Consider the following 20,260-nt stretch of genomic DNA (forward strand, 5'->3'; position numbering starts at 1 on the left):
GCAAATGAAAGTATGAGTTCATGTATAAGAATTTAAAACAATTACAATTTTTGAAGCTAGGAAAGTTTGAAAGAAATATTTTACACATCTTTAAAAGAGTAATGGCGTTCCGTTATAACAATTCCTCATTCATATAAACAGTTTATAGACATGCCGTTTTACCTGCAACTTTAAACCAGGGAGTTGAAAAAAAAAATCATCTGTTTGCACAAATCGTAGATATAACCCCCAGTGTCAACGTGTAAATTGTGTAAACAAGAGTACAACGACACAGGATTCGGGATTTGAGTTGGTTTCCAATAACATGTTTTCGTACTTTTTGGATCTTTCTTTTAAAGAAACCGCAACTTCTCAAAAGAACCAACAAAATTTTCAATCCTTTGTACAGATGATTGAATTTGTTTCAAACAAATAAATGATAATAATCAACCGCAAAGTACAAGGTTAAAAACACTCCCGTTACAAAGAATTTCATGCTAAAAGTAGTCAATGATGCGTTTCCAAATTTCCTGTTGTTTTTTTGGCTAACAGACCCTACCATTGTCTGCAAAAAAGTGTGCATTTATCGTACTCAATGGACACAACGTATTTTGTTTAAATAACCTATGTATATAGCGCATAGAACCGACGGTCTCAATGCAACTATTTGTAAGTACGTTGCTGTCCCTTGTAGAGATAGCAAAGTTTGTACTATATAGGCTCTCATGGCTCATAGGCTCTAAAACATCATAACGTGTATGGTTGGCCACAGTGGTCAAAATTCGGATATTTATGACGACATATATTCGATTTAATAGTTACATAAATTCTATTTAATGTACACATAATTACGATTTTATGCAAACATTAAATCTTAGCTAATCAGGAGGCAGTTTTTTTTTATTTCTACATAAAATTGAATTCATTCAGACATATATTCGAATGCTGGCTTATCTTTAAATTTTCAAATTTCGATTTTATGAGGGCATATAATTCATTTCTTGCTAGCATATATTTGATTTAATGCTAGCATATATTCGAGTTATTGTCAGAATATATTCGATTTTATACTGACAAATATTCGACAAATGAGAGTGCAGGAATATATGTCTGATTAATGCATATAATCACTTCTGACAACAATTCAGCCTCATCCGACAACAATGTACTCACATATGACATTTCAGTAACAACCAATCGCTTGTTACATACTCTACACTAAAAGGCGGGATAAATATACTATAAACTAATGTTCGGTTCCTCTATAGAGATACTGTACCGTACCAACTGCGTATTGATAATGCAGTAAGCACCTTCCACTTTCAATCTGTGGTTAATATTAATGTAAATTTAAAGAGTTGGCCTGTCGTGTGCCTGTATTGCATGTGGGCTACCACATTATGCCAAAATATTCTTGCTGTGAGTTGGACTTCTCTTTATAAAGTAGGTACACCTTGTAAAGGGTTTCAATACATACACATGAATTTATTTGTCATTTAAGAAAATACATGTAATAAAAATGTCCCCACGCTTCCATATAATTTGCATTTATGATTTTCAATATGCACATAATAAACCTATCACTATAGGTATCCGTTGCGCACAAGGCAATGTTTTGGCAGGGGTCATTATAATTAAGTATTGTGCGTTCCTGTAGAGGTTATTTAATGTGTATCTTTTTATGGAGGAATGTGGGGACGCAGATAAATAGCATAAATTACAATTATTTTTAATAAGAGAGAATAAAACGTAAGATAGATAAATTCCATAAAAGCGATTAAAGGCAAATTAAAAGTTAGTAAAAAAGCAACAGTTTTCAAAATATTAGTCAACTGAAAATAATAAGGAAATATCAATAAACATATGTTTAATCAATATTTGAGATACCATCTTGAATTAAAAAAAAGATGCTCTGCATAGAACTGAATTTGTGATAATTTTAACCCTATATGCTGGTGCTATTGCACGATGTCAAAGAGGTATGATGCTTTCATCGGTTTGAGTGCATGTCTATGTATGTATGTATGTGTTTGTGTATGTGTGTATGGGTGTACGATTGTTTGTGTGTATGTATGTTTGCATGCATGTGTATGTATGTATGTATGTGTGTGTGAACGCTCGCGTTCTCGTACTCAAGCCGCGTGCGTTCTTAAGAATAATCCTTCTTTCGGGGATTCTGCAATCCCTCTTGCGTTTTTACCAAATGTAATGTGAACAGTCGCGGACTTATGGTGACCTGAAATTTCCGACTAAGTTATAATATCCGCTCTATCCAGTTATAATTTTTCGGGTTCTTTATTTAAACGTGCAGTAGGCGTGAGGTATACCTACGTTGTGTTTGTTCAAATATCAGGCCTTGCCTTTCTTAACAGAAACACTACCTAACGACGCTATACGTAAACACATTTTATTTTTCTTTGCACCGATTCGACCAACACTGCATAAAAGTCACCGTTAAGTTCGTGAGACTAGAACAAACTGAATGACAGTCCACTTAAATCAAATAAACAATAATTCATTGTACGCCAAACTCACAGTTTTTTGAAGAGGCAAAAAAAAATTTATGATTACTTCGAAACAGATGATTTTGGACTCGGTTGCTACGGCAGTTACTAAAAGGCTAAAACCCTTACGTATGGCCTAGTGCATAATGACTTTACATTAGCTCACGCATATACCTTCCTATGTGTTAAAACCCAAATATGAAATGCCTTCGATGTTGGATTAGCCTTAAATACGACATCAGCAGTAAAACAGTGACTGGCAAGATCGTTCGCTCATCCATTTGAAATGTTTGTAAGAAATTTGAATCTGGGTTAACGTGTAATGAATAAATATATTAAATTGGATTGGCATGAAATTTGAATACATTATACTGTTTACGTTTATGCGCAGTGTTGTACGCAGTAGAACCTACCAAATTAGTACAGCCTTATGGCGGGCAATCAGTCTCAAATCGTGGGGAATTGACTTATACCGACTTAAATCGACATATACCAATTTCCTTTGACTTATACCAGTTTCTAGCAGCTTAAATTAACTTCTACCGATTTGAATCGACATATACCAGTTTAATTCTACATATATCGATTTAATCGACATATACCAGTTTAATTCGACATATCATCGATTTAAATCGACATATACCAGTTTAAATCGATGATTAGTAAAATAAATCGGTATATGTCAATTTAAATCGACATCTAACAGTTTAAATCGATGATATGTCGAATTAAATCGGTAGAAGTCAATTTCCTTGGACATCGATTTAGTTCATTAACATATTCCAAATCCCGATTTCGGTGATGATTGACATGTGAAGATACATCACATGCAGTCACCTGACAAGGCGGGCGAATAATTAAATAGTTCCAAATTTACCAAGCTAGCAAGGGAGTTCATCATGATTATGTCAATGGTAATTATGGACAATCACTTGCAAAAAAGTTCAATTTGAATTGCCAGACACTGGAATAAGTACAAGGAAATTGACTTAGTAGGTTACTTTCAGTATTGAAATCAGTGAATGATCGATCATACACCATTTGTACATTTTGTAAGCTATAGTCTATCATTAGTTCACATATATGGGTAAGTTATGATAATCCTGCTTCCACCTGTTTGTAATTGGAACACTGTTCATCCAGGGAGTTGTTCCATAACAACTCCCTGGTTCATCAGACTTTGACGCAACAAGTGGAAATTGAAACAGCGCTAGTGTGTCAATAAAAATATTGCGATAATTTCCAACTTTTTATGATTAGCCACAGGCTATGTATTTCTGCTGGTAAAGTTTGTCAGTCATCTTGGCCTACCATTACAGTCACAATTTCATCGCAAAATAACAAAATAATACTGTAGTTATCCAGCCTACGTAACTTAGAATCTAGTCTATGTATACTAACAGTCACATAGGTTATTGTGAATTTTTTTCAGAGTTTGTTAAATGTCTTTAACATATCAAAATTTAATTTGTGCACAATGTTACCCTACATAAATATAAGATTTAGTTAAGCCACCCAACATGTAACAAATCACTCATGAAACAGTTATATATAGAAAACGGTGACGTTGCTTTCTACAAAGTCGAAATGAAACCGGTGTCTCTTTGATGCATTTTACCGACTAACAGAATCGACCGTACTTCGATTAACAATAACATTGTAAGCCCTAATTGTCGCAGCAATGAGACAAATATGCAAAACATTTGCTTTACTTTAAATTGTCATTCATGCCTTTACGTTATTGATTATTGAGTCTGTTTTTTTATCCTTTAAAAATATTCCACGAATGCATCGAGGGTCATACAAGAAATACCAAGCAAGTTCAAATGACAAAATATTGCAATAACACTCCCCATCATAACAATCATTATTCATCAGGCGATAACAAGAACCATTGTATGCTCTTCGTGGAGGATCGGGTTCGTTTCTTTTTCAGTTTAATTCATAACACGGTGTTGCAAAGGAAGTAACAAAAGCCTTTGTTTGTTTGGTATGTAGTCTACGTGCGATCTACAAATTGAAAGTAGCTTTAACAGATTTCAGGATTTTTCTTATTTGCCATTGCACGTTTTCTACGGATATTGATTTATCAGCCATATTTTATTTCAAATTTCGTCTTCTTGTATCTACTAATCTGGCTTCAATAGTGATAATGGAACCTTACTTTTGTATGTATTTGTGCTCATCTTTTACTGTCAAAGTATCAAATTATAGAGTTATTTGGTTCTTGGGTTTTGTTTTCATAAATTTCTTTAAATACCATGTCTAGTTCATACTGGAAACGTTTTGCCAATGAATATAAACAGTGCCTTCATATTGGCACTATTTTGTTCAGGGTTTAGTGCGCCCCATATCTTCTTCTTTTTTAATTTATTCTTTTTTTACCACGCTTGGTATCTTAATTGGTAACATTCTTGTGCCAATCCGAACATATTTGCATACAATAAGGTCAAAGACCTTTTACAAGTAATGATAAGTACATACAAAAACAATGATGTATCATAATTAACTGAACAGTATAGTGCAATTACTAAATGAGTCTTTTAACTGCTCGTAAGAAATAAAAGCGTTGCCTCTTTGCTTGAGTTCTTTCTCAAGTTTAATAGCAAATTTTAACTTCTATAAAAAATCTCTACATCTCATTTCCGTGTTTGTAATGTTTTTACTGAAGATGAAGTACTTGAGATGAAAAATTAAGAAATTATATGAGTGATTCACAGAAAAATGGATGATTGTCATTGTCAAACATATGCTCCACCTGCCTAATCCCGTTTTGGAACATTGAGTTGTAAAATATCATCTTATTGTCAAATTTAATGAACGAATTGTTCCAAATTATCTGTTCACCATAATTGGAATAAGGCGTAATAAAACAGTGCAATCACCACGCATGGAAGACTTATAAATAAATGCATTAATAATATACATACAGTTAAACAAATGGGACTTCGCCGTACTTGTTCAAATGAAAATCGAATAACAGTTTCCAGAAGTTATCACTACTGTCGTTATATCTGGTACACTTATGACTATGAATACAATCATTAGTTTGTGTGACTTTTAGTCCACCTGAAATTATAGTACCAACAGAGGGACGGCGATTTTTTCCGGGTTTCCGACTCCAAATGATGGCATCTAGTTCTTTAATAAACTCATGTGGGGGATTTGGAAGAATATGAATAGATAAACCAACTGTGAAAGACCGACTTTTTTAACAATGGTAACTTTTCCAATTGGAGTAAGGTCCCTCTGCGACCAGACACCCAGTAAACGTTTGAGCATCGATAGCTTAGGAGTAAATTTCAAATCTTGGTCTGATCTGTTATTGGTTATTGTGAAATATTTGAACATTTATGAAATGGTGCTCGTTAAGCGTGAATTTTAAGTACTTTGGCTGCTTCAAAAAGCGTTAAAATTCGTGGCGCTTCCACAGTCTTTCAGAACTATGGTATCCTACCAAATTTATTTGCCTGTTGACCTCACAAAGTCTTTGAATGATATGCCAAACGAAAAAAAAAACACCCAAAAACGAAAGAAGAACTGGAACACCAAACCTAAAACGAAAAGAATGGAACTAGAACCAGAAAGCCACTAAAAGCTTATTGTGATTCCTTGACAATTGAGATTATAATCCCAAGCTTTCATCATTGTTGATTAAATTGATCAGCAAGGTTCTTCCGCTGACCGTGGACCTTCCTGGTATATATGTTAACTTACCATTTTTACAAGCTATTTTTAGCAAAAATCAACTCAAGCCCTGCCCTCTAATAAATGTGCATAATATCACATTGAACATATGTTACCATGTACCTGCTATCTACCAACACCTTCACACAAAGTATGATTCAATTCTGAAAATGTTTACATTTGACCATGTGACCTCATAAATACTCGTGATATGAACACCAAAATCAATAGGGCTCTTCTGCTCACTATGGCGCATCTATGTACTAAGTATGACTTCAATCCAACTTGCCGTTGTTCAGTTACCGTGTTTACAAGCTATTTTAGTGAAAATCAAGTTACGCCCGCCCCCTAAAAAATATGCATAATATCAACTTGAACATATATGACCATGTACCCGCTATATACCAACATATTAATAGCGAGTATTAATAAATTCTGACTTTTGGTTGCAGAGTTAATAGCATTTTAATATTTTTACGTTTGACCCCGTGACATCATTAATATTCAAGACTGAGCACCAAAATCAATAGGGTTCTTCTGCTCACTATGGCGCATCTTATGGCGGGCCATTCGGTTATGATTGACATGTGGAGATACATCACGTAGTCAACTGACAAGGCGCGCAAATAATTGAAAATAAACACGAGCACAGTGGAATGCATGATTTGAGCTTGAATACCATAATTGTTACCCCCTGGGTATATAATTAGCTACAGTAAAACGTAACCTTACAGTAGGCCTCACTGCAGAACAATATCATCTCTGGTTATGGTGTAACGGGAGTAGGTAGTTGCATCTGTGTACGTACTTAGGGCCTATTCAGTTGCATGTATATTTGGCTAAAAGTATTCCTATACTATAGCTCCACGTCTTTCAGTAGACAAGCCCAGTTTGCATTGAGATAATTGCACGTCATTGACATAACAGTTTTTTAGCATGTAATCTTTTTGCAGGTAGTTTTCCATAATTACCAATGACATAATCATGATGGACACCCTTGCTAGCTTACTAGCTTGGTAATTTTTTTAAAGTTTTTTAAGTATTCGCCCGCCTTGTCAGGTGACTACACGTGATGTATCTCCACATGTCAATGTTAATAAGCTAAGTCGATGATATGTCGATTTAAATAGGTGTATGTCAATTTGAGTTGCTAGAAACTGGTATAAGTCCAAGGAAATTGACTTCTACCGATTTAATTCGACATATCATCGATTTAAACTGGAATATGTCGATTTCAATCGGTATATGTCGATTTAAATTGACGTACACCGATTTAATTCGACATAACATCGATTTAAACTGGTATATGTCGATTTAAATTGAGACTCCTGGCCCACCATTATTACAGCACATGTGGCAACGGCAAACGACAGGAAAATGTAAACATTTTCTATGACCTTAACACGCCTGCGCAGTATATTAATTTCGCAAGCGGACTTAATACGAAACTTACTCGTTCTGAAATGTGAACTCGTCAGTTTCTTAATTGATGATCCTGCTTTCGGAATTAATATCAATAGTCGCCCTTGCGTTCTTAAACGTGAACAAGGTCCAAATTTCGCTTCGCTGATTTGCTTTGCTCTGCTGACTCGCTTCGCTCCGCTGATTCGCTTCGCTCCGTTGATTCGCGTCAATTTGGCCTTGTTCACATTTAAGACCGCACGCATACTTGATAACTGTTATATGAACGCTCGCGGACTTGAAAGGTGACTCGAGATTTCCAGTTGCAACTGTGCGGGAGGTTTTGAACCATCAGTACGTACGTGCATTTGTTTGTATACGTACCAGACCGTTGCCATTTTAACCGAGTTGACCAAACAACGCTATACGTAAGGTAACCCATATCACTTTTCTTTTGACCAATTCGACCTTTTAACCAATGAGAACAGTCTTACCCCAAATACGAAATGCTTGCCAAATATGTATTTTAAATCGCAAGATGACAACTTGTATATTTTGTTTAGATGTCTGATATTTGTTTGGTATCTTTTTGCCGTCCTCTTTGATGTTTAGCTTTGTTTTACTACATAATATTGTAAATGTTTATTGTATTGAGGGCTACTCTGGAAAACAGTGCTTCTGCACTGAGCAGGACTACCTTAATGAAAGATGACAATGATAAAAAAAATATATAACAATATATAAATTATTAACATGTCATGTGATGTCATCAACTTGATAAGTCACTCAGGGGTGTACTTGAGTAATATAAAGTACATGCGTTATGACAAGTTCAAACATGAAAATAATGTGTGTACATAGCCATAAAAAAGCCAAAGTTACCTGATATCAACACACTAACGCCATAACCATGTGCGCATTACAGTTACAGACTATGTAGCTTCGCATAACCGATAAGAGTGCTTCAAAGCAAGATACTATGGAAGGAGACTATGGAAAGGTAGTTGCATTAGAAGACAACTGTCTAGCAATTGGGATAATTTATTACCAATATATTACGCACTTCTAGGGTACCATTTATGAGATATTGTTGATACCAGTATTTTCACATTAAGTCATGCCAACTGTGCATGATAATGAAACGATTGTTATTATTATAGATAATATTAGATATATGGTTGCTCATCACTGTTTCGGTACTTTACATTAAACCTATTTACTCGTTAATATGCACCATATCAATACCAGGAACAATATCACACATCTGTGGACCATGGGCTATCTGTGAACCACAATATCAGAGGAATGCAATCTAAAGTTTACACATCATGTTTAAAGCAGTTTTTGTGAAAAAATAACATGAACCCTCACCAACCAGCAAAACATGAGCAGTTTACACACTTGCTGACGTTAATAGCACCCGCGCCAAGAAAAGAAGCAATACAACAGTTCTTGCTATATTGATAAGATTTGACGGAAATCTAAAATAAACTAAAAAAATTAAAATATGTATGTAAAGTTCAGATGTATTTGGCAAGACTTATTTTCGCTAGAAATACATGAACGCCAAGTTCGGAATGTGAGGAATTTATTTCTGGCGAAAATCTTGCTATAGGCGGCACAGACTATTTCGGTTAGGAGTCCCGGGCAAAAAGTTCGAGTGCCGGGCCCACACGACGCGGCCCACTATGGCTACAAACCTGCTTGAAAGATATTCTAGTATAGGGTTTGTCCCACTCCCTGTGTATTCATGCCAGTATACTCTATATATTGTCGTTCATCTCTCAGTGAAATGTGTATAACTCTCCAGACTAAGCCATCTGTTTGCTGTAAGCATAGGCTTACGTATTCTCTTTTTCTTAGTCCCTAGCAACACAGAATGGCATAATATTACTCATGCTACTAAGTATGTGGGTTAGGAGATGACACTCTTGTCCCAAGCCAGCTAGACCTCATGTATGTTAGAAAGTAATATACTGGGCAATATCACAACCGTTTAGCCTACTTCACTCTAAAACAAAATCTGTAAACGTTTAGTACAAAACTGGTTTAATGTTGCTGGAACGAACATTTGTGTTTCCTCGGATTAATCGTGTGATAGGTTAAACGATAGACTTCTCGGATTAATTGTGTGAAATGTTCAACCTGTTTTCTTTTTTCATCAGACTGAGTTGCTGCAACCGTGATCTGATATTTCTTCTATAAAACCCATTGGAGTTTTCTCCAAAAAAAAATGATTTAGTGTTACCTTCAACGAATTTGGTTCATTACCCGTTTTAACAAATGGCTCTTCTCTGGGGGAAATTACTGTGTGAAAATTGTATTGTCAATGGGATTATTTTCAAAAGAGGGGTCGCACCCCCCCGACCCTTTGGATACACGCCCCTGCCCCTATGTCTTAACTAAATATATTTTCAATGATTAGGTTACTGCTTATATATTAATTGCACGAAGAACTTCACACGTTGCCTAAAAGTTTTACCATAAGAATATAACGCACAAAAATGTTTCATAACTTTTAAAATACTTTGTTAATTATGATATTTACCTTTGATTCTTTATCATCATTGGAAAAATGGTTAAATGAATCACTTCTCTTTCACATGAAACTTATATAAGTAAACTTACTTCTTTAGCAACCTCTGGCATAGGTTTGCTTGGAATGCTTCTGGTTATAATTCCGGTAAAAGGAAACCTGGAATTATTCATAATACACAATTCAAAATATTAAAGAACAATCGAAAATTTCCATATCCACCCCTCTATCCTAACAAGATGATATCTTTACTGATGCACATCAGACTGCTAGAGATCTGGATGCATTAGGAATAAAATCGAAAAACTGTTATCTTTTGGTAAATTCAGATACACGGTGTTAAGTGAACATACATATGTAGTATATTATAAATGTTCATTCTGAATCAAGTCATATGTACCCTATTTTGAGTGCAATACCACCTCCCCCCTCAGCATTGTTACGCACGCAGGATTCTGAAGAAAAAAAACACTTTTGGAATGCATATTTTTCTTTCTTTCTTTTCAAAACAACACACCTTCTCAAAGAACCAATACAATTTTCTAGTCCTTTGAACAGATGTTTGAAATAAAAAATGAATCATAACAATCAACCGCAAAGTACGGAGTTAACAACACTCCCATTACAGAGATTTTCACGCTGAAAATATTCAATGAAACGTTTCCAAATTTCCTATGATTTGATTGGCTAATACTAGTCAAAGTAAATTTGCAATCACACCACAGTTATTTCTTCTTCGCAAACTTGCATACATTTTCGCGGTCCCTTTGACCACGTGCTTCACTTATTTTGTGAGTGAAAACTATATACTTCATACTTCGTCAAAAGTAGCCATTGGCACTTCAGTTTGTAATCGACATTGCGTAAACAGGTTATTTAGGCCACATACTGTAATGGGAAAGGGGTCGGAAATGGCTAGGGTTGAATAAAACTTAAGAATAAATTTGCATTGGGTAACTGTTAATGGTTAACTTACGAAAGAGGGCGAGGAGCTAGTACTTGGCCTTTTAGAGGCCTGTTCTTGTGTCGTCGAGATCCATACGTTATATTTACTACATCGTTTCAGGGCCTCAAGTAAATCAGTTTAAAGTGCGGTAGTTTTATACTTGCATTTTCTCTCTTGAAACTCGTTTTTCTTCAATGAGGTTCCCGACATTCATAGCTTATTAGTAGCCCACAACATTTCATAGACGATATGTAAGGGAGTTGTATACCCCGTACAGAAGTGTGCACTGCATGATGCCTAAGGCAAGCATATATTGTAATTAGTCTAAGGCAAAATATCCCGCTTCAGAATTTGACAGTAATTTTATTGTATACGATTTACAGCTTTCATCATTTGACCTTTGCATATGATAGACTTATCACTATATGCTTCGGTTGCGCACAAGCCAATGTGTTGTCAGGGGTCATTATAACTAATGTAGGGCCTACGTTCCTGTATAGGTTATTGTAAAGACTGGTTATCATTGCTTTCCTTTTTAAGCCAGGTTGGTACTTTCCCCTTACAGGTTTGTTGATGATGCTACCTTTAGCAACTTCCTTTCCTTTACTTGGCCTGAGGTTATTCACTAAAAGGATTGGAGTTTACATTCTCATTGATTTCATATTGTTGTCAATTGCAGCAGTCCATGCGTCATGGCCAGAACCTATGCGCTCTCTTGAGTGTGGATATTTGTCGATAAGCTGCTTGGCTACCTCTATTTTCATTCCATATTATATATCAATGGCCTTCCTAGATTGATCAAATTCAACTAGTTCTTGTGGTTTGCAAAACTGATTACCAGTTATTCCTCACATCTGCTGAAAACTTGAAGAATAAATCAGTACCAATTTTTTTTGTGCAAAATCTAAAGAGAGCGTAATTTAATCAAAATTTATACTATGCTTTGGGACCACAAAGTGACCATCAGGAACTTTGTAAGCACTTAAAGGGTAACAAACTATTAAACAGTCAATTTTTATAAGGCAGAAACTATTGGCTTCAATTAATCTGTATGAGCTTACCTTTGAAATATGCTGGCTTGAATACGTTTCAACAATAAATCATATCTCATTCCCTATTGCTAGAAACACACTAGTGAGGCCAATGATAAACAGTTCACTCACATTGTCCGAATCCATAATACTACCATCCCCCTCTCATAGCCTATCCCACAAACCTGCACTGTGTAACACACTTCAAATTCATTAACATTCATGTTTTTAATGCTGTCCAAACCAGCTACATCTGCATCTAAACAATAATGTTAGTCAAATCAATTATAATTTGAACTTCTGATTTCAAGAATAATTCATCAGACAGAAACATGCCTGTTTAATTTTAACTCTGCTGGTGGTTGAACTTTTTGGACACATTGACAATATATCTCAACTCTTCGTGTATCACACCTCATACACGAGATAGTTTTCAGTGTCACATATTTCAGTATTCGATCAGCATAATGTCACAGATAATGCTGTTTTGTTACACTCTCTCCTCGGGGAACAGCTGTTTGAAAGCAAGAAGTGATCTGCTATTACACTTTTTAGTATTGACACTGGTTTGTTCCCCTTATCCAAGAGTTTCCATACTTGCAGTCAAGAAACTATTTGCCTGGAAACTTGTTCAGAGCAAGGGAAAGTGCATATGGTAACCCCCCCCCCCCCCCCATTAAGTCATGCATGATCTGTTGAGGGCTTCCATTCATGCTGTTAAAATGGTTTAATTTATTCAAAGGACGTTCCCTGTAGATCCAATATGCTGAGCAAAGGGCAGGGTGTTGCTTTGCAAATTCCAAACGTGCATCATATGTTTCTCTGCTCCTTAAGATATATTCCTTAAGGCTTAACTTACTTTTAATATCATCACTTGTACCCATACCGTGTCTTCAAATCCTATGTGTCTTGCCACCACTAAAACATTCAGACATATAATTCATACCAAGTTTATCACCAACTAGCAAAGAAATTTAACCTGTTTATTTTCTCAGGTTCATGTGGCACTTTTCTGAGGTGGCAGATCCCAATAACATAGTAAAAGGAAGTAAGCATATGCTTTTGCTTAGGACAATAAGGAGGGCTTACCACTTCTTCTTCATCAAAATTAAGAATTAAATGAAGCAACGTAGGGTTTATACTAAAGACGGCATGTTCCTGAAATTATAACTATCATCCACATCTCTATAAATGCCTTTAATAGTAGGTTTGTCTTTGTCAAAAACAACGTAATCAAACACATGTGATTTACTAAGTAATACTGCTTGAGTTTTCAATATCTGGATGTATTGAAAGGTGCACTGATACATTTTCTTTACTTTGTCCGAGGATATGGTTTACGGTCAATTAGACTAGCACATTCAGTCCAGTATTTATTTATCGTGTGTAGGAAGATTTTGTTTCTTTTCTGACATCATCTAACTACAATAAATCTGTTAGCAAACTGATTATCCACTAGAGAGCCTGAATAAGAGAATGTGTAAAAGTAAGTTGGCCTGATATTTCGATCCTAGCAGGATCTTCTTCAAAGGCTAAATGACAAGTAACGTACAGTAACAAGAGGGACAAAAACACGTACAGAAAGGTTAATGAGCATGGTGAACACAAAGATATAGATGTAAGGGGATTAGTAGACAAGGGATAAAGGGAAGGATGAAAGAAACCAACGGGGGAAGAGGAGAGGTAGGAGGTAAACAGTAGAGGGACAAAGAGAGGATTGAGGGAAGGGGGTAGGTAATAAACTAGAGAAGGACAAAGACAGAAAGGTGTGGATAAAAATGGGTGGAAGAAAGCTATGAGAAGAGTAGAGACAGGGGACAATGGGAGATGGAAGGGGCGGGGGAAACAAAAGAAAAGTTAGTCATGTCCTTCCTGAATGTTGAGCCCGTGAGGTTGAATGATGCAAAGGCGTTGCATCCACAGTCTCTTTCTCTGCTGATTCCTACTAGGTCATGGCGGCTACCTAAGGAATCAATCCCCTGTAGGAACATTTCATTAATGGTATGGTTGGAAGGTTAAAGTGTTCTCCAAGTGGGGTCTCAGTCTTCATGGTGTTGACAATGGATTATCTATACAGTTTTCTGTCAATGCAGCTCTTACATCTGAGATGGCACTCTTGCCCAATTTACTGTTGTCAAGATTGCGTACACATATTTCTCATAGTTTTCTGATTGCAAATAATTAAGTAACTGGTAATGGTCACCGATTTTTCTGATGATGAAATACGAGGCTGATAAACCTTCTTCAATGATAACATAAAGTAAGCATAGTGTATATTAAGAGAAAATTGGATATCTTTAACATTTGTAGACTGTAACGCCACTCCATCATCTATTTCATCATCATTTTCACCACCAACAAAGGTTAAAATGTTGAGTACACGAATGAAATCTAAAAGAATTTGAAGTCTCATAAGTATTGATACATCCTTCAAATTGGCATTCAACTAAAATGCAAGTTTGCATGTGTAGCTGAAGATGTCCTCATATTACTGTCGGGTCCATATTTATGCTAGAATCACACACAGGACATTCTGTTTCACACCAGTGCTTACTCTGGGAATCATCACCCTCCAAGATTTGTGTGTGTTTCTCAAGTACATGATTTTTTAAATTGCCGAACTCTTGCATGTTGCAACACAACCATCCTTACCACACTGAATGCGAAATTTAATAGAAATAGAGTGGTTAATCTGAACATGATGTATGAATGCATGTATGGAATCTGCCTGAAAGGAAAACAAGTTGGGCAAGAAAACATGGCAAGTAACTGAAATATGCATGAATTGAACCTTTTTCAAGTCACAAATGCTGTGTCTGTACTCTCTGAGCAATTGTAAGTGACACTGACCCTGCTGCTATGGAGCCTTAAATCTTGAGAAAGAAATATAATATTGTCCAGACGTACATTAGACTGGTATCAATTAATGATGTTAGTTTCATGTTGGTGGGTAACTCTTTCTGAGGACAACGTTCACTAAGAATTTCAGTGTATTTTCAACATTGGAGTCTTGCCAAAAATTTAGGGCTGTATCCTTGCCTGGGGTAACAACATCTAACTAAACAAAACATATGTATATCAAGCTTTTTCTGATTGTCAACTATGAGTATCAAGGAGTCTCAAAATGTACACTAATTATATTGACAGAATGATTTGGTGTATTTAGCAGCCTGTAAAGAGAGAAAGGTACGTGGATGTGATACACTTGTTTCGAAGCTAGACTTGAGTAATTCGGTTGAAGGTTTCAGCTTTGCAGGGCTCGAAATAAGATAATATTAAAAGGGCCACCAGAGCAATTGAGAAGGGCACCACGGCCAGAACTCATATTAAAAAAGGCACCGATAGTTTAAACACGTTGTCACATTAAAGGGTGTGAAGACTTGGTCAAAAGAAACGTCTAATGCCGGTAACTTGACCTAGTTTCGAATGAGGTGTAACAGAAGTGTTAAACACCACCATATTGGCCCACTTACTCAATAGACGTTAGATTGAGGGAGAGGGAGGGGGTATCGCAGGTTATGTTACTATATGAACGATCTGTAGACTTTACAGGCGGATCACCTTTCTTGATTTTACACCAACCCCCACCCCTCGCCTCCTCTCCTTCCTCTTTCCGTGAATGAAATTCGATGAATTTATTAAATAACGTCATGACATTCAAGATAATATTCAATTACGTTCAGTAAGACAAAAAGGAAAATCTTTCTAAACTGCTTAAAGTTCAATACTTGACTTAAGGTTTATATAAGAGGTCAAGGGTTAGTGGGCGTAATTTCTTATTTTATTCCTCTGCTGGACACTAGCTCAGATCAAGCCTTTCGTCCTCTCTTACTATAGCAGTTATCAATCCATTACCTCTTTTGTGCTCCGCGCTTCATCGTTTAGTAAATAATATTCATTTGAGAATTTGTTTCATCTTCTAATATAAGTCATAACATTTCGTTGTCTTCTAAATTATCTCAAAGGGCCCTCTGTTTGAAATTTGTGCCATCACTGTACGCTTCGTTGATCATCCCGCGACTCAGCATACAAAGACACGTATCGATTTACATCAGGAACAAGATTATATCCTAGACCTTTCGAAGAATATTAGCTGTACCTCACATGCACCTGTCTTACACAGACGTCTATCATTGTAAGTGAATTAAACATTTATGATTTGTTTGCTATTAACAGCACTCCTGTATCGGAAAGTAACGCTAAATAGTACAATATGCTTGTAATGGATATTTTGAATGAAAATATTAAAAAATAAACTTTTAACCATCGTGTATTAATTTCGTCGTCTTTTGCGCAATCCAGCGTGAAATAAATACAAATGTGACGTTAAGTTCCTAATTAATCGTATAAACAGACCTTAGAATCGAGTATCAATTATGGAATAAGTCCAGGGAATCTTTCCCGACGACCAAAATCATCATTTCACACGGTTGCTCATTGAATATCAAAACCTCCAAGAAAGTCTTCTTTCCCTCACGATGATTTCTTTATTAATTGCCATATTCCTCGATAACAATTTATTTATAAAGTCTTATGTTTTCTTAAGATTTTCCTAATTTTATCCACAGATCAGGTCTCCCGCTGCCTTAAGATAAGTCTAGCCGAACTAAATAAGCACATATCGAAATGGCCACCAAAAATACCTCGTAAGATTAACTACGTTTTTCTATTATTATAAAAGATCCAAATGTGTTTATACTAGGCATCCATATATGGCAGTACCAGAAATTAAAGTATTGATTATGTGTTTACTTTACATGCACCTATATACAAGCAATGTTGTATACTGGAAATTGCTTCATAAACCGGACTGCTCGTTCCCAGATAACTCCTGAAATGGGGAAAACGGCTCAGCGTCTAAGGAGAGGGGCGGTCGAAAATCCTAGTAAAATATCTCAAATCGCCGATAAAATGGATCCTCTAGGCATTCTGTGCCACAAATTCCATTATTCTAAACGATATAGGACCTTTCGATTGATTAGTTTAATTTACTGATCAGCAAAATGACATTTCGTGGTTAAAATTCACCCAAATGTCTCAACAAAAATAAATGATAAAGAACGATACTTGTCAATACTGGGCACTTCTAATCTTGAAACGAGGCGCTTCTTAACGTTTTTGTTACAAAACAGGAGGAACGTTTCCCGTCGGATTTCTCGCATCAGGTCAATTGTGCCAGGATATAACACAAATGGTTTATGTCAAGGCTTAGTCTGGTAGACACAAAGGATGACTTGAGGTATAAAAATTAAAGTTGATATGTTGTAGACCATTAAAATACCCGGCTATTAGCCTATGTTGGATGTCCACAACACTTTTTTATTTTAAAGAAATGACCCTTTATACAAGTGAGGTTCATCCCAAATGAACTGACTGGACCGTGTTTAGTCTAATACAAATAACGGTGGGTCAGTTTCTTAGATACAACACAAAAGTCATCGTGAAGACTGTTATAGCCTCAAATGCCATGTTGAGATGCATTGCAAATATTTCACGTGCCCATGTTGTTAAATACCATCCAAGGGAGCTTTTCGCCTTTATGGAGATAACAGAACATGTTTTGGTGGAGTTATTAGAATTTTAAAACAATGGATTAACATTAAGATTTAGGATTGCATTGAGGAGCCGACATCATCGATCTCTGGACCCTTAAGTGAGCATTCCAGAGTTTTAGCATATTTGAAGGTAAGTATCTTGGAAAACTCTTTAGCTATAGAGACATTATTACTAGCAGTCAAATCGGTCCTTTGTTTTTGTTGGATTATAATATATGGAAGAATTCAAGACTAAAATCCTGTCTGAGGTCGCCCCTTGAAAACTTTAGACCAAGTTTGCTCTTTTGAATATCGCCATCATTCATCATTGGCGGAACCTTTTGACAAAGTTAGATTTCTTGAATAGCTCTACCACTTACAACTTGTGGGCGTCTAACTATCTCTCCTTTTTGGCGCTAAATGCAAATGATTTAGAATGTACTTGCAATAATGTACATATGGTCAACACACAGGATCGGACAAATTGTATCAGTGCATACATATGATAACGATGAATACTGAATATAGAATAAACCTTGTTCAAGAAAATTAAATATAGACTATGCAACTTCATCAATTTGACAATCTAGTGCCAATTAACAAGGGCTATAGTCAGTCGGTGATGTTAATTATATGTGAGAGAAATTTATGAAAGGAATATTTTCATATCCGTACACACGGTAATAAATCTTAAATGTCTTTCTACATTCTGAATTTTATTTCGACTTTAATAAGATACTTTAATGAGTTTTTATTTTATTCGGTCGATTTTCCAATTTCTAGCACTTATTATACTCCGCTTTACATTCTTCACCTTAATGCGCGATGGGGTTCTTAATAGGAAACTATTGAAAGTCATGGACCTATATGGCCATTATCCTAATTATTAGGCCTTTGAACGTCTCATTTCTTATATCGTAGAGATTATAATTTACCATTTGCCTATGTGGTTCATGACTTTGTAATTGCATGCATAAATCAATACTGCGGCATTTTTTTAAAAATTCAGTACCGTTTGTAAGATCGACCTAGGCTGTACCTACTTCGCAGTCTGAGAGCTGTTCATCAACATTCCTTCGATCAAAAATCACTCAGACAAGCTTCCAACCCTGACCTAACTTTTCACTTTTTGCCTTCCACACACAGAGTGCATACAATGATTGCAACGATACCAAGATTCACAGTACAACTTCATAGTTACAGTGTGTGGTCCGTGGACTTGCTAGATACAGGCCGATTGGCAGTCGCTGGATACGGCGGCAAGAAAAATAACACTTTTATCGATCTGTTTATGTTTCAAGTTGATCCTGATTCTCAGGAAAAACCGTTATTATGGACGTCAGAGCCCTATTTTTCTGAGGAATTTCAGTTTACCGGGTTTGGTTCAGAATGGCGGTCTGTTTGTGTACTGGATGATCGTCTGTTTTTAACGTGTTGTAAGGATACGATTGCATTGTACGATAGTAGTTATGGCGGTCTGGTCAAGAGAGGGAAGTTTGACGGTATAGCCATGTGTATGACAACCAGAGATGGTTTAGTCTATGTCGGTTTACATAGATCCAATGAGGTGATTGTCTTAGATTTGAGAGATTTTAGAATAAAGAAGACGATCACCTTAACAGGATTAGATAGTAGAGACTGTCCCTTTGATATATCAGTTAGTAATAATAAACTGTTTATCTGTACAGGCTATGATAGAGCTTTAATGTATAATAGTGAGGGAAAAATAGAACAGGAATATACAAACACACAGTACAGATATGCATTTAGTATAACAGTCAGTGAAGAGAAAGGATTAATATTTATATTATGGATTGGTGGTGAGGGTAGTCAAGTTGTTGTTTACTCTCTATCTAGGGGTCATTCTTTCATCTCTGGGGGTCATTCTTCCATCTCTGGGGGTCATTTCTTGGCTTTTTTTAAAGTTCGTGATAATTCCATGAGAATCAGGATCAATAATTACATAAACAGATTGTTTTTGGTTACTGGAACAACTGGAGAAGTATATGAATATCACACAGTAAGTACTAATATTAAAGAAAATATATGCCTATGGTAAAAAGTAGGAATAGTTATCACTTTTATTAAACCAATCCTTTGATTGAAGCTCAACAAATTGGGTTTCATTCTATACTAACAAGTGACGAGAAGACACTCTTAGATGTTTTGAGATCTACTTTGCAAAATTTAATGAAAAAATAAAGGTACATTTTGCTTTGAGATTTGCTGTTTCTGGTAACGTTGTCATGGAAGTGTTTTGTACTGTCAATGTAAAATTGGTTTCCTTATTTTCTCTGTCTTAATTGCTTAAAAAAATAAACAAAAATTTTGCTGGTGAATGCGGAATTTTATGAAGAACACACTATTACTTGTTTGTTAAGATGAAGATCAAAATGGTGGAAAAGTAAGTGTATTTTTTTTTTAATTTAGGCCATTGGATGCTTGTTGCCCATTGCAATAATAGAGCAACGTAAAAATATTTGGGAAATATATTTTCTTATTTTCTGACTATACAACCTGCTAATTTTACCAAATTGTAACTAGTGAATGCGGAATTTTTATGAAGAACACAACTTTTACTTGTTTTTGAAGAGGAGCATAAAAATGGTGGAAAAGTAAGTGCAAAATTTAATGAAAATATT

General features: G+C 35.8%; 3 protein-coding genes across 4 annotated transcripts in view; all 3 read left to right on the plus strand.

Annotated features, from left to right (window-relative positions):
* Positions 1–20,260, plus strand: part of LOC139981265 (uncharacterized) — a 155,251-nt gene that overhangs the window by 67,423 nt on the left and 67,568 nt on the right. The gene's annotated exons all lie outside the window — the stretch shown is intronic.
* Positions 1–20,260, plus strand: part of LOC139981354 (uncharacterized) — a 125,035-nt gene that overhangs the window by 39,453 nt on the left and 65,322 nt on the right. The window lies entirely within an intron of this gene.
* LOC139981250 (uncharacterized) overlaps positions 1–20,260 on the plus strand; it is a 164,710-nt gene that overhangs the window by 34,109 nt on the left and 110,341 nt on the right. The gene's annotated exons all lie outside the window — the stretch shown is intronic.

This window comes from Apostichopus japonicus, chromosome 15, assembly GCF_037975245.1.
Source record: "Apostichopus japonicus isolate 1M-3 chromosome 15, ASM3797524v1, whole genome shotgun sequence".
In the NCBI taxonomy this organism is placed as follows: domain Eukaryota; kingdom Metazoa; phylum Echinodermata; class Holothuroidea; order Aspidochirotida; family Stichopodidae; genus Apostichopus; species Apostichopus japonicus.